This window comes from Chinchilla lanigera, unplaced genomic scaffold (genome assembly GCF_000276665.1).
Source record: "Chinchilla lanigera isolate Chin_1 unplaced genomic scaffold, ChiLan1.0 scaffold00094, whole genome shotgun sequence".
NCBI classification, from domain to species: domain Eukaryota; kingdom Metazoa; phylum Chordata; class Mammalia; order Rodentia; family Chinchillidae; genus Chinchilla; species Chinchilla lanigera.
Window position 1 is genome coordinate 8,496,916 of NW_004955495.1, and position 11,929 is coordinate 8,508,844.

The 11,929-nt window shown below is 36.5% G+C and overlaps 1 pseudogene; it reads right to left on the reverse strand.

Annotated features, from left to right (window-relative positions):
• Window positions 1-178: 178 nt before the first annotated feature.
• LOC102016822 lies at window positions 179-1,190 on the reverse strand (annotated as a pseudogene).
• Between the last annotated feature and the right edge of the window lie 10,739 nt (window positions 1,191-11,929).

Genomic DNA, 11,929 nt, shown 5'->3' on the forward strand with positions numbered 1-11,929 from the left:
AAAAAAACAAACAAAAAAGAAATCTTTGAGGAAATAGGAAACATTCAAATGGAAAATCTGTTGCATAAAACAGAGTCAAAAGCTTAATATGTTAATTAAATGGTATATAAATTGAAATGAAAGAACCAGAAATTTATAGAAATAAACAGAAGGAGCAAGCTCTAGATTTATAATTGCATCAAGATATCACAATTCCTGTTTCTAAGGCTTTGAGTCTGGTAATCATGGGCATTTTGTTTAGTCCTAAGCCTAACATTCTTTCCCTAGTTGCCCTCTTAAAGAATATGTTCAGAGCACTCTTAATGTCCTTATTCCTCAGACAGTAGATGAAAGGGTTCAGCATAGATGTGACCACTGTGTACACCACCGAAGCTATTGCAGTGGAGTGTGACTTTTGGGTCACAGCAGAACTAAGGTACACACCTAGTCCAGTGCCAGAAAATAAGCACACTACCAGAAGGTGAGATGCACAGGTGGAAAATGCTTTAAACCTCCCCTGTGCTGATGAGATCACACATATGCAAGACACTATCTTGGAGTAAGAGTAAAGAATACAAGCAAGGGGACCCAAACCCAACAGCACAGTTGTAAAATACATCAACACTTCATTGGGAAGTGTGTCAGAGCAAGCACGGTGGATCACATGATTAAGTTCACAAAAGAAATGTGGGATTTCCAGGTCAGTGCAGAAGGTCAGCCTTTGCACCATTAAACCGTGCAACAGGGCTTGCAGGACACTTACAATCTAGCATGCTAGAACCAGCAACACACAGAGCTGGGAGTTCACAATAACTGTAATGCAGTGGATGGCAAATGGAAACAAAGTGGTCATAGGACATCACAGTCAACAGAAGAATGTCCTGTATTATAAAGAGTAAAAAGAAATGCATTTAGGCAATGCAGATTCTATATGTTATGACTTTGCTCTTTCTGTGACTGTTCACCAGTATCTTTGGGATAGTGGTGGAGGTGAAACCAATGTCCACTAAGGACAGACTGGAGAGGAAGAAGTACATAGAGGTGTGGAGGTGGGAACCTAAGATAGTGAGCAGGATGAGAAGCAGGTTCCTAAGCATGGTGATCACATATATGGAGAGGAAAACTGCAAACACAAAGAGTTGCAGTTCTGGATCTTCTGAAAATCCCTGAAGGTAAAATTCTGAAATTTGGGTATCATTCCTTGGTTCCATATGGTTCATGTTATATCTCAAGAGAGAGAGGGAGGGAGGGAGGACACATGTTTGCATTAGTAACTCTACAGAAAAATTTTATCATTTATATTTTCTAGTCAATAAATTATTTTTATACTTCTTGTATGAATGTGTTGATTCCCTTCAAGTTATCATTGTATCATTTCTCATTAGGGATTCATTTCCAATACTCATCCTGTCCTTAACTGATCAAGAGTTTTATAATTGTAATGATAATTTTTTGACTATTTTAAGAATATAAATCTAATGTAAATCTTATTTCAAGGACTGGCTAGATGATATGTGATCAGTGCAGAAAAACAAATTTACATATAATTTAATGACTGAGGAACAATCCAAGCAAACTTTAAAAATTGTAAGAGATAGTGGATAATGGCAAATGCTTAGGGAAAATAGGAAAGTAACAGCAGAATGGCTGTTCTTTTTTTTTTTTTTGTTTTTTTTTTTGGTGTTTTTCCAGTACTGGGTATCAAACTCATGACCTTGCTCTTGCCAGGCAGGCACTGTGCTGCTGAGCTAGATCCCCAGCCCCAGTTCTTTTTTGTTTTAAAAGCAGTTTCAGGCAAGATCAGTAAACAGGGTAACTGTTTAAAGTAAAGACCTCAAAGATGATGGGGTGTATGCTGCAAGGTTCTCTGAAAAATTATTTCTGGCAGGAGTAATAGTCGGTAGAAACGCTGGGGAATGTACCTCTTTCGATATTCAAGTCCACAAAGAGCCAGTGCAGTACCAAGCATGAACAAGACTGTGAGGTGTGGTTCGGATGTGGAAGCTGGAAATTTTGATCTCCTAGATGCTGAGAAAAGAATCATTGTGACTTTGGCTATGAAGGGCACAGAAAGAGGGAGGTGTCAACTAATTCATACACAAATGCAATTAGATAGCAGAATTAAATTCTAGTCCTCTAGCACAATTGTGTGATTGCAATTAAAAATAATTTTGTATGTGTCAAAGTTGCCAGAAGAGAGGATTTTAGATATTATTTGAAAGAAATGACAAATCTTTAAGGGGATGGATATGCTAATCACCCTATTGGGTCATCACTCATCTTACACAGGTACTGAAATATCACATTTTAGTCCCTAAATATGGACAATTATTATGTAAATTAAAATTAAAATATTAAAAAAATTTCTCTTTGAAATTACATCTGCAGCATAATTTTCATCTATATCACATACCGTAAGTTGAAATCATATATTTATTCAGGGAGACAGTTTATACAGATCCTAAGATCACAGAGCTTAGAGCAATTTACTGAGTTTAAAAATTTTAGCCTCACTAATTATAGTTGTTTTTTCATACAATAATGATTAAACAGAGTCCCAATTTTTTGAGCTGTAAAATGTGAAAATAATCATAGGATCTTGCAGGAATTAACTGAGGAAAGATGTATGGATAACTTCCATTTTAAAAGAGGAGTGGGAGGAGAGGAAGTGTTAGAAAGTATTAAAGAATTCTGTATGTTTTTCCACAGGAAATGAAATACGGATATTAAAGGGACATCATCTACATGTACGAAGTCATCATTCAAAATAACAAAGGTATGAAACCCACCTAGGCACCCACCAGTGGATGACTAGATAAAGAAAATGTCACATATGCACACAACAGAATAGTATTCAGTCATAAAGAAGAATGAAATTGGGTCATTTATAACAATGTGGATGGAATCAAAGAACATTATGCTAAGTGAAACAAGTCACACAAAGAATGATACTTAGTACATGTTCTCAGATGTGGAAACTAGAAAAATGAATGTCAAAACATTAAAGAATGTAATTACTTTCACTAGAGACAAGGAAGGGGAAGAAAGGGAAGAGTAGAGGGGACACAATGAAAGGATATATAACAGGTACATAAACACAGTGAGATAGATGGAATTTGTTCAGGTGATCTACACCACAGTACAATAACTATAGTATACAATGATCTATAATATATTTAAAAATAACTAGAAAAGAATTCTGAAGTTGCTTAAGTAATAGAAACAAGAAATATTTGAGGAGATAGAAACACTAATTACTATGACTTGGTCACTCCACTTTGTATACATGTATCAAATTATACTGTACCACATTATTAGGTATGGAGTGTAAATAAAAAATACATTGAGATGCATAAAATGTTGATGAATCTGTGGCTTTATTGCCACTGAAACATCAAGACAAAAGGTCTCCCTCTGTCTAAGATTTTTTTCTTTTGCTCTTTATTAACGTGGCTACGAAGATTTCTCTCCAATTGACATGGAATCACTTTTTATCTGTATCTGTTGTTTTGAGTTCTGGCTTCTATATCATTAATCCGCATTTAGAGCTCAGAAGCCTTTTGAGTTCTGGCTTCTATATCATTAATCCGCATTTAGAGCTCAGAAGCCTTTTGAATCATGGTGATGTCCATGATGAGCCCATAATTTGAGGCTATCATAAGTCAAAATTGAATTTACTGAAAATCCTCATGTACTAACAGAGCACAGCATAGAATCTCAGGTTGTTTCCCCCTTGTGATGGTGTGGCTGACTGAAGGTCATGTTGTACATATCCAACACTGTGAGAGTATGGTAGCAATACAGTATTACTAGCCTGAGAAAGGAAAAAAGTGAAAATACAATGACTTTGGAATAATTTCTACTGTATCATAAAATACATAAGTTGAAGCCTCTGAAGTGCGGGGTCTAATATTGCACTCAGGTATGTCTTTTCTGCAAATGCACTAATTTATAAAAGGACTCAAACACACAAAGAGAGAGCAGAATGTGTTAATATCACACTCATCTTATCCTAAACAAAGTTATTAGAAAGAAATTGATACAAGTTTTTACTATCAGATTGACTTTCCCCTGAAAATATAAAAATGGCATCCATAAATTTCAGTCAGTCAATCTCCTGTCATGTGTAACTCTGGGGCTTCATTTTCATATATCGAGTATCTCACTGTGTTTAAAGAAAAGAAAGAAAGAAGGAAGGTGTCTATCTATCATCTATCTATCTACCTACGTATCTGCAAAGATAATTGTACTACTAATTTCTACTGGTTTATTGAAAGGGATAGTTAATGCCTAATTGTTTAATCAATTTTGCATGTCTATATCTGGCAATCTGAACAACTGCTTTGAAGAGAATAATGTGCAATATAACAACTGTTGTTAGTTTCCTATCATCTTGTTTTGAAATTCTGGATCATCTTTATTGTTTTTCTGATTCTCTTTAAAATGAAAAAGAAACAATATGTACGCTCAGTAAATACACAGAAAGGTTTTACATGGAACTGAGTGGGAAAATGCTCTAATAAGCACAGGGGGTCCCTGTGAGACAGTAGAAAAGTACATACTTCTATCTTTCTGGTGGAATTCCAGCTCCCATTATATCTCCTTGGTACTCAGCAAAAATAATAAATGATAAAAAATACATTCGTTCAAAAGACAAATAAGGATATCTTTTTTGCATGAAGTAACATATAGAGTGAGCAGTAAAATACAAACAAATAAACAAATAAGCACAAACTCTGAAAAGAATTCAACAATTCAGAAAAGGGAATATACCAAGGAGAACAAAACATTCTTCGGAATATTTTCAAAAGACTGTAGAAAAAATTGTCTTTCCTGTTTGTGCCACATATATCTGATCAACAGGTTTTCTTATGTCTTAATATTGGATGAGAAAGACTACTTTCTTATTTTTCTTTGGTGGCTTTTTTGTTATCTTAGGATTCAGATACCCAGGTATTATTTCTTTAAAAATGAACCCATCTCTAAAAACAAACAAACAATTCTAAAATACTTTTAGAAAAACTACATTTAAATTCTTCAGATGGTTAATTATTTTGAGATATGAAACAAATATGAAAGAAGGTAGACACATTTAACTAGGTGAAAAGTATTACAATGTTTCATAGGCAAAAATGCTCTCTGAAAAATTGAGGCACAATACTCTTAAATTCTTTTGAAATTCCTATTTCTATAAAAGTAAGCAATGTAATATGAAAGATCATTAAAAGTGAAAATGTTAAATATAATGCAGTCAATAAAATCATTAAACATTATCATAGTTGATCGAAATGATTTCCTTAGGGAATTGTTGAGCAAGAAGTCAGAGTGATACAAACTGGAAAAGAAGATTGCACTGATCATAAAAAGCATTTATAGTGTGCAGAGGAGCCTGCGCATAATCTGTATAAAAAGTACGTGAGTGTGAGTGTGTGTGTAATACAGAAAAAGTTTTGAGCAAATCTACATACATAAGGGATAAAATTTGACAATGAGAATGTAATTAAACTCATAGTTTCAAAAAATGTATGAAATAAAATAGAATAAAAAATCTACAATATATTTTATGTAATTACAAATTTTAATTACTTAAGAACATTACTATGAGATACTAATTCAAGTGTAAGTTGCCAAAATCTTAGAAATAAAAGAGCAAAATATCATTAAAATGCTGGATAGAAGTAGTATTTATGGGTATAATTTTATTTTACATAAACATATAGGGATTAAAATATTCTCACGAGAGATAAAGGAGTTCTTTAATCAAATATGAGTAATGACAATTAGTGATGGTGGAGCTAACTTTTAGAAATAAATCTAATCACAAAATGCACAATAAGGAATAAGAGACTTGAAAAAATTTGGAAGTATATATAAAGAATGTTATACACAATGCAAAAGAACTTTCTTTTATAATGAGAGAAATAGAACAGAACCAGAAGGTATACTTGATGACATAAAATTTGTAAACGTTCACACATTCCTCCCAAATACTTTTATTTTATTTTTTATTTTTTTATTTTAAAAATAAAAGGAGGAAAACATTAACAGACAGACAACCTTTTACAAAATAGCAAAAGAACAGTACAGACAATACAGAGTTACAAACAAAGTGGTAGGAAATTAACAATGCTTGTTGTATTACATATTGATATCTTCAAAGTGGTTTCTCATGAACTCCCAAATACTTTTAGGCAAACATAAACAAAATTGAAAGCAACAGAGTTGGTGAAATCCAATTCTTATGTTTGAAATAATGTAATAAAAGACAGGAATATGATGCCATATATATCAATAAACTTTTTGCAAAAGCAAAAACTCTTACAGAAAATTTTCAATAGAGAAAATAAGTGTCTAATAAATTCAAAAGTATATTCAGGGCCATAATAAAGGAAAAAATTTCAAAAAACCTTTTAAAATGTAGTACACTACATTTCACCTATTAAATTTTAAAGTAATATACAGCATGAGTAGTGGTAGTGCAATACATATGACACATAAATTATTACCACAAGGTACTATTTGCTTTCAATGTAATACTACACTCAAACATGTCCCATATACCTATAACAATGACATGCCCTGGCTTAACTCTATATTCCTCCATAAATTCCCATTATTGCAAAGATCCTTGGAAACATGTTTTACTTTTACTGAAAGAGCATCAACCTCCCATTCCCTTTTGTAATTGTGATCCATTACTTTCAAGTCATTGCCAACAATGAACTTATGATGATTTTAATCAACATTTTGCTCTGTAAAATCATAAATAAAAACATTAATTAATTAATTCACCAAATGAACAAACAGCCCTGCAAATTGCAGTCTCCCATCTAAGGGTTTTATTGGCTTGGCTCTGAAGGTAAATGTCTTGACTTGCACTTTATGAACCCCTCCTGCAGCAACTGTTGGACTCTCAAACTGACCTGAATGAGAATTCTGAAAGGAAGGTATCTTTACGAAAATCCTAACTCTTCTCTGATTGGTTGAAGATGGAGACTAAAGCTATATTACCAGTAAAGACATTAGGAACAAGTTAAGCATCAGTTTTTGAGCCAGACTTGGTTCTAAAAGTAGTAATTATGTCCTGTCTAGCCCAATGTTACTCTTTCTGAGGCACAATAGGATACATAAGCTCCTTAGATCTTCTCATTACCCATATCTTTCTATTGCTACTTCAACCTCTGGGAACATCATTTCCTATGGGACATTGTTCTGCACAAGAAGTATAATTTTCCCCATAGATTCTTTGTTCTCAAGAGGCAAGATTGAAAGGGGAATCCAGTCTTCATTACTCTTGCATGAACTATTTGCATCCCAGAGTTCTGACCTCCTAAAACTTATATAAATCCCATGCTAAAAAAGTTACTCCCAGTTTGACAGAAAAGAAACTAATTTAATTAGATCCCTTGGATCTCCAAACGCTTGGCTTGTTTTGGGAGCACTGCTTCTCCTGTCCCCAGGATATCACTCTTCTCTTCAACAAAGAGAACTATGATTCCTTGACTATAAAATGGCTGGTGCTACACTCCTTTGCTTCATGACATTTTCCCCAGTAAAATTAGGAAACTCGTATTGATAGCACTGGTTAAGAGCTGTTATTTAGTCCTGCATTTACAAAATACTTCATAATGATAAAGTAATGAACTTGGATTTTTAAGTACATGTTGCCCTGAGACTAATACCTTATAAATATTTTCTTTAAATAAAAGTCCAAGCTGAGTGTGGTGATGCACATCTGTAGTCCCACCTCCTCTGGGTCAACTTGAGGCTGGAATATCCTTAGAGCTCAGGAGTTCGAGGCCAGCCTTGGGATCATAGAGATTCTGTCCATTAAAACAAACAAATAAAATGTAAAAGTCCTATCTCAGTTGCCTTTCTCTTTGCTGAAACAAAATACTGGACACTCAAAGTTTTACAAAAGAAAAATTTATTGTAACTCATAGTTTGGAGAGGTTTCAGTTCATAGTTGGCTGGCACCCAGGCAGGGCGGCATGGCAGAGAGGCATCACAAAGGAGAAGCAGTTCATGGTAGGTAGAAGACAGGAAGCCATCAAAGCAGTTGTTGTGTTCTGTGGAGCTGGGATCTAGGGGTCCCCAGACTCGCCCTCACTGGATCTGTCTTTCTCTCTGATGTAGGAAAAGGAAGAGGAATCAGAGAAGACCAGTATAAGCAAAAAACTTTATTGCAGAAATTTTAGAAAGCAGTACATATCCACTCTAGGGGAAGAGTGCAGTTTCCCAAAGCTGAATCACTGTTGAATCTGGGGCAGCAGTCCTGTTTTATGGGGTAAGGGTCACATCTCTACCCTAACTGAGGGTCAATCCTTGAGTAACTGGATACTGGAATTGTTGCTAGGAGTTTGATCTTGTGGGCTAATTGGGGAATTGGGGTAAGCATGGAAATTTGCACTAGGAGTACACTGTTGCCTGCACATATGCAAGTTTCAAAATCACAACCTGTCAGCTCAGTGTAACTAACTACACAGAAGTAGGTCTTAAAACTACAAGCTGTCAGTTCAGCTGCTTGCTGAGATGCAGAAGCCCCTTTCTTTCTATCTTCTAAAGGGGCTTAGCTCACTAATCTAACCATAAGGGTCCCAACTGTCCCTACACAGTGAAGTAGTGAGTAGCAAGCAGTAAGTGGTCATAGGAGTCCTCTTTCTGTCCCTTATATTCTGTCCAGATTACATAACATTAGGAAGGGTAGCACTCATATGGGGGGTAGGTATTCCTGATATCCACCCTCAAGACTATGCCAAACCAGTCAGAGGATTGATTCAGTAATCACATGTCATCATTTATCAATAAACAAGTTGAATTCCAGTTACATCTGGAATTCCCAAGTTTGGGCCATAGAGAGGGCCTTTTAAAATGTCATTGAAGGCTTTTCTATTCTGGGTTCTAGTAAAAAAGTTTCAGTCTTTTTGGACAAGGCATTATATAAGGGTCTTGCTTTTTGTGAAATCAAGGATCTAGATTCTGTACAAGCCAGCAGCTTCAAGAAATTTACAAAGATTCTCCCTTGAGGTTGGAACTGGGATGGATCATATGACCTCTTTTCTTTTGGTTTGAGGGCAGAGTGCCCCTGTTTTAAGTCAAATCCTAAATATCTGACTTTATGTTTGCAGATTTGTGCCTTTTTGCAAGACATCTTGCAGCCAGTTTCTGCCAGATGTTGTAGCAGGGCGCATTTCCAGCCTGCAGCTTGAGTGTCCTTAATGAGAAGTATGGTGATATTCTGTGAGGTCACCTGTGGGGGTTTCTCCAAAGAGGGTAAGCATGTTTTTTAACCTCTGGGAAGTTGACTCCAGGTCAGTAGACATTTGAGTCCAGAACTAGGGTCTTTGCAAAGAGTGGCTGGCTGACAGGAGCCAATCATTCTTTTTTTTTGGTACCAGGAACTGAATTCAGGACCTTGTGCTTGCCAGGTAGGTGCTTGTGCTGCTAAGCTATATCCCTAGCCCTGTAGGTGCCAGTCAAAGGCAGAAGAAGAGGCATTATTTAGGTCCAGGCAGGTGTATTAGCAGGCTGTGGGTGGAAGTAGGCTGACTGCAGGATGAAGGGTGACTGCAGAAACATTGACAACTTGTAGAATCTGAACTGGACAATATTTCCCACTATTTTTTTTAAGGCAGAAGAGGTGTATATAAGCAGTTTGACAGTCTATGAGTATTTTAAAGTTCTGCAACTTCTAGATGTGTGGTTGAACTCCCAGGTGAGTCTCTCATGGCATGGTGTCTTGGTAATTTTCTCTCATTGCTGGGACAAAATACCCGATGCACAAAATTAAGGAAAGAAAGGTTGATTTAATTCACAGTTTGTGGAGGTTTCAGTCCATATTCAGCTGGCTCCAGGTCAGAGTGGCACATGGCATGGGGCAACAGTCCATGGCAATGGAACACAGCAAAATCCACAAGAGCAAAAGGGAGGAGTGGCAGCAGTCTGTCTCTTTTCCTCCCTTACATTGTATGCAAGCTACCTGCCCCAGGGTAGTTTAGTTCTGTTTCTCTTCCAGGGAAGTTTTCTGCTATGTTTGTGAACAGTTTTTTTTTATATATCATGTGTGCTCTACCCTGCTTTTTCTTTGACTCCAGTCAATCTTAAGCTATTCTTCTTTGCATCATCTTGCAGCTGCTGTATTGATTTCTCATGGTCCCTTGCTATTTTAAAGAAATCTTTCTTTTTATGATCACTAACCACAAACCTGCCTTCTCTATCTGAGATCCTGCCCTCACATTGGCTTAATCTGCTGTGAACACTTTCAATGGAATTTTTATTGTCTTAGATATCTGCTTGAATCTGCCTTATAGATTTCATTTCTTGCCTGTGCTGAGCATTCATGAATTCCATACTTTTTTCTTTTGTGATACCAGGAATTGAACTCAGGACCTTGCTCTTGCCAAGCTGGCACTTATGGCACCAAGCTATATCCCTGGCCCTTTATGTGGGTTTTGTTTGTCCATACTTTTCTAAAGCTCCTCTATTTTTGTCTGTATCTACTCCAGAATCACTAAGCAATGTTTTCACTGTAGATACCATCTCTGCAATTATCTGAGAAATTATTTCTGATTTGATTTTTTCCATAATCTTATTCAATTGCTTTGCTGTTATCACTTCAAAGAGGCCAGGTAAGTGGCTTTCAGATTTTCCTACCTCACTGCCCCCTGGGTTTGCCTTTGGTGAACTGGATGTTCAGGGTTGCATCTTATTTAAATGTCTTATTTTCCTTTTTTTAGTTGAATTCTTGGGCTGATGTTTGTAAATTGCTTATGGTGGGTTGCTTTATCGCTAGTATTTGGACCTCTTAGGAAATGAGTACTTCTAGTCAATCTCAGTGTTGGAATACCAGGAAGAACAGTTGTTTAGAACAATTATGTCACTTTTGGCTATAGTGATACCAGTGACAATAGCATAAAGCAGCCTAGAAAATGACAAACTGAAGTACTTATTAATTTTACCCCTTTAACCATAGGAATTAGATTTGTGGTTATATAGCAAAATTTAAAACAAACCAAAAAATTGTATGCTGTATACAAGTCCTTAATATGTCAATTTTGCCCTCAGAGTTTAAAATTTAAAATGGCTTATGGAGAAAATAGAGAAGTGGAGGAAGAGAAAGAGATTAGAAGTAAGACTGGAGGACAAAGGGGGATCACACTAATTTTGAGAAATTGGTGCAAAAGCTTGGAGGGAAACAGAGAAGGAATAGCTAAAGAGAATAAAAGAAGAGGGCCACAATCACAAAGATACTAGATACCATGTTCACAGTCATATACAAACAAGTTCAAATAATGAAGGAGAAAAATACAAAAACAAAACAATAACAAAAAACAAAAACAAAACTGCAACAAAAACAAAAAATAAAACAAAAGAGAAAAAAAGCCTACTTCCAGGTTTGTCTCTGCTGTCACTGGTAGACAATGTGTGGAGACAGAATCCCAGTTCTTGCTGATTTATCCCAGCAAGCCAGCAGTAGCTTATCCCAGCAAGCCAGCAGTGAGTCTGAACCTTCTTGCAGGCTGCAGCCCTCAGTGCACCTTCTGTGGGCTTGAGCCTATCTGGGAACCAGAGTTCTGAGCTCAGCCAGCCCCTCTCCAAAATGGTTCCAAGGCACTTGCTCTCTCACATGGGATGACCAAGCCCTGTGCAGTCACCACCAGCTAGTGTAGTCTTTCACATCTGCTTCTCCCCTCCACTGCTGCATCTCTGCGTGGAGGCCTTTGGGGTCACCAGCACTCACCATGTGTCTGCAGGTTTGACCTCTTGCACAGTGAATCCCATCTCAAGGAGAAGGTGACATTGGGCACCTCCTTCTTCTTCATTAAAGTTTCTCTCTTCATTCTCTCTATGAGCTTCAGTTAATGCCTCGGTTCCTTCCTGGGTCTAGAGGACTCACTTCTCTGCTTTTTGTCTTCCGCATATTGCTATATTGCAGAATAGGGACAGCAAC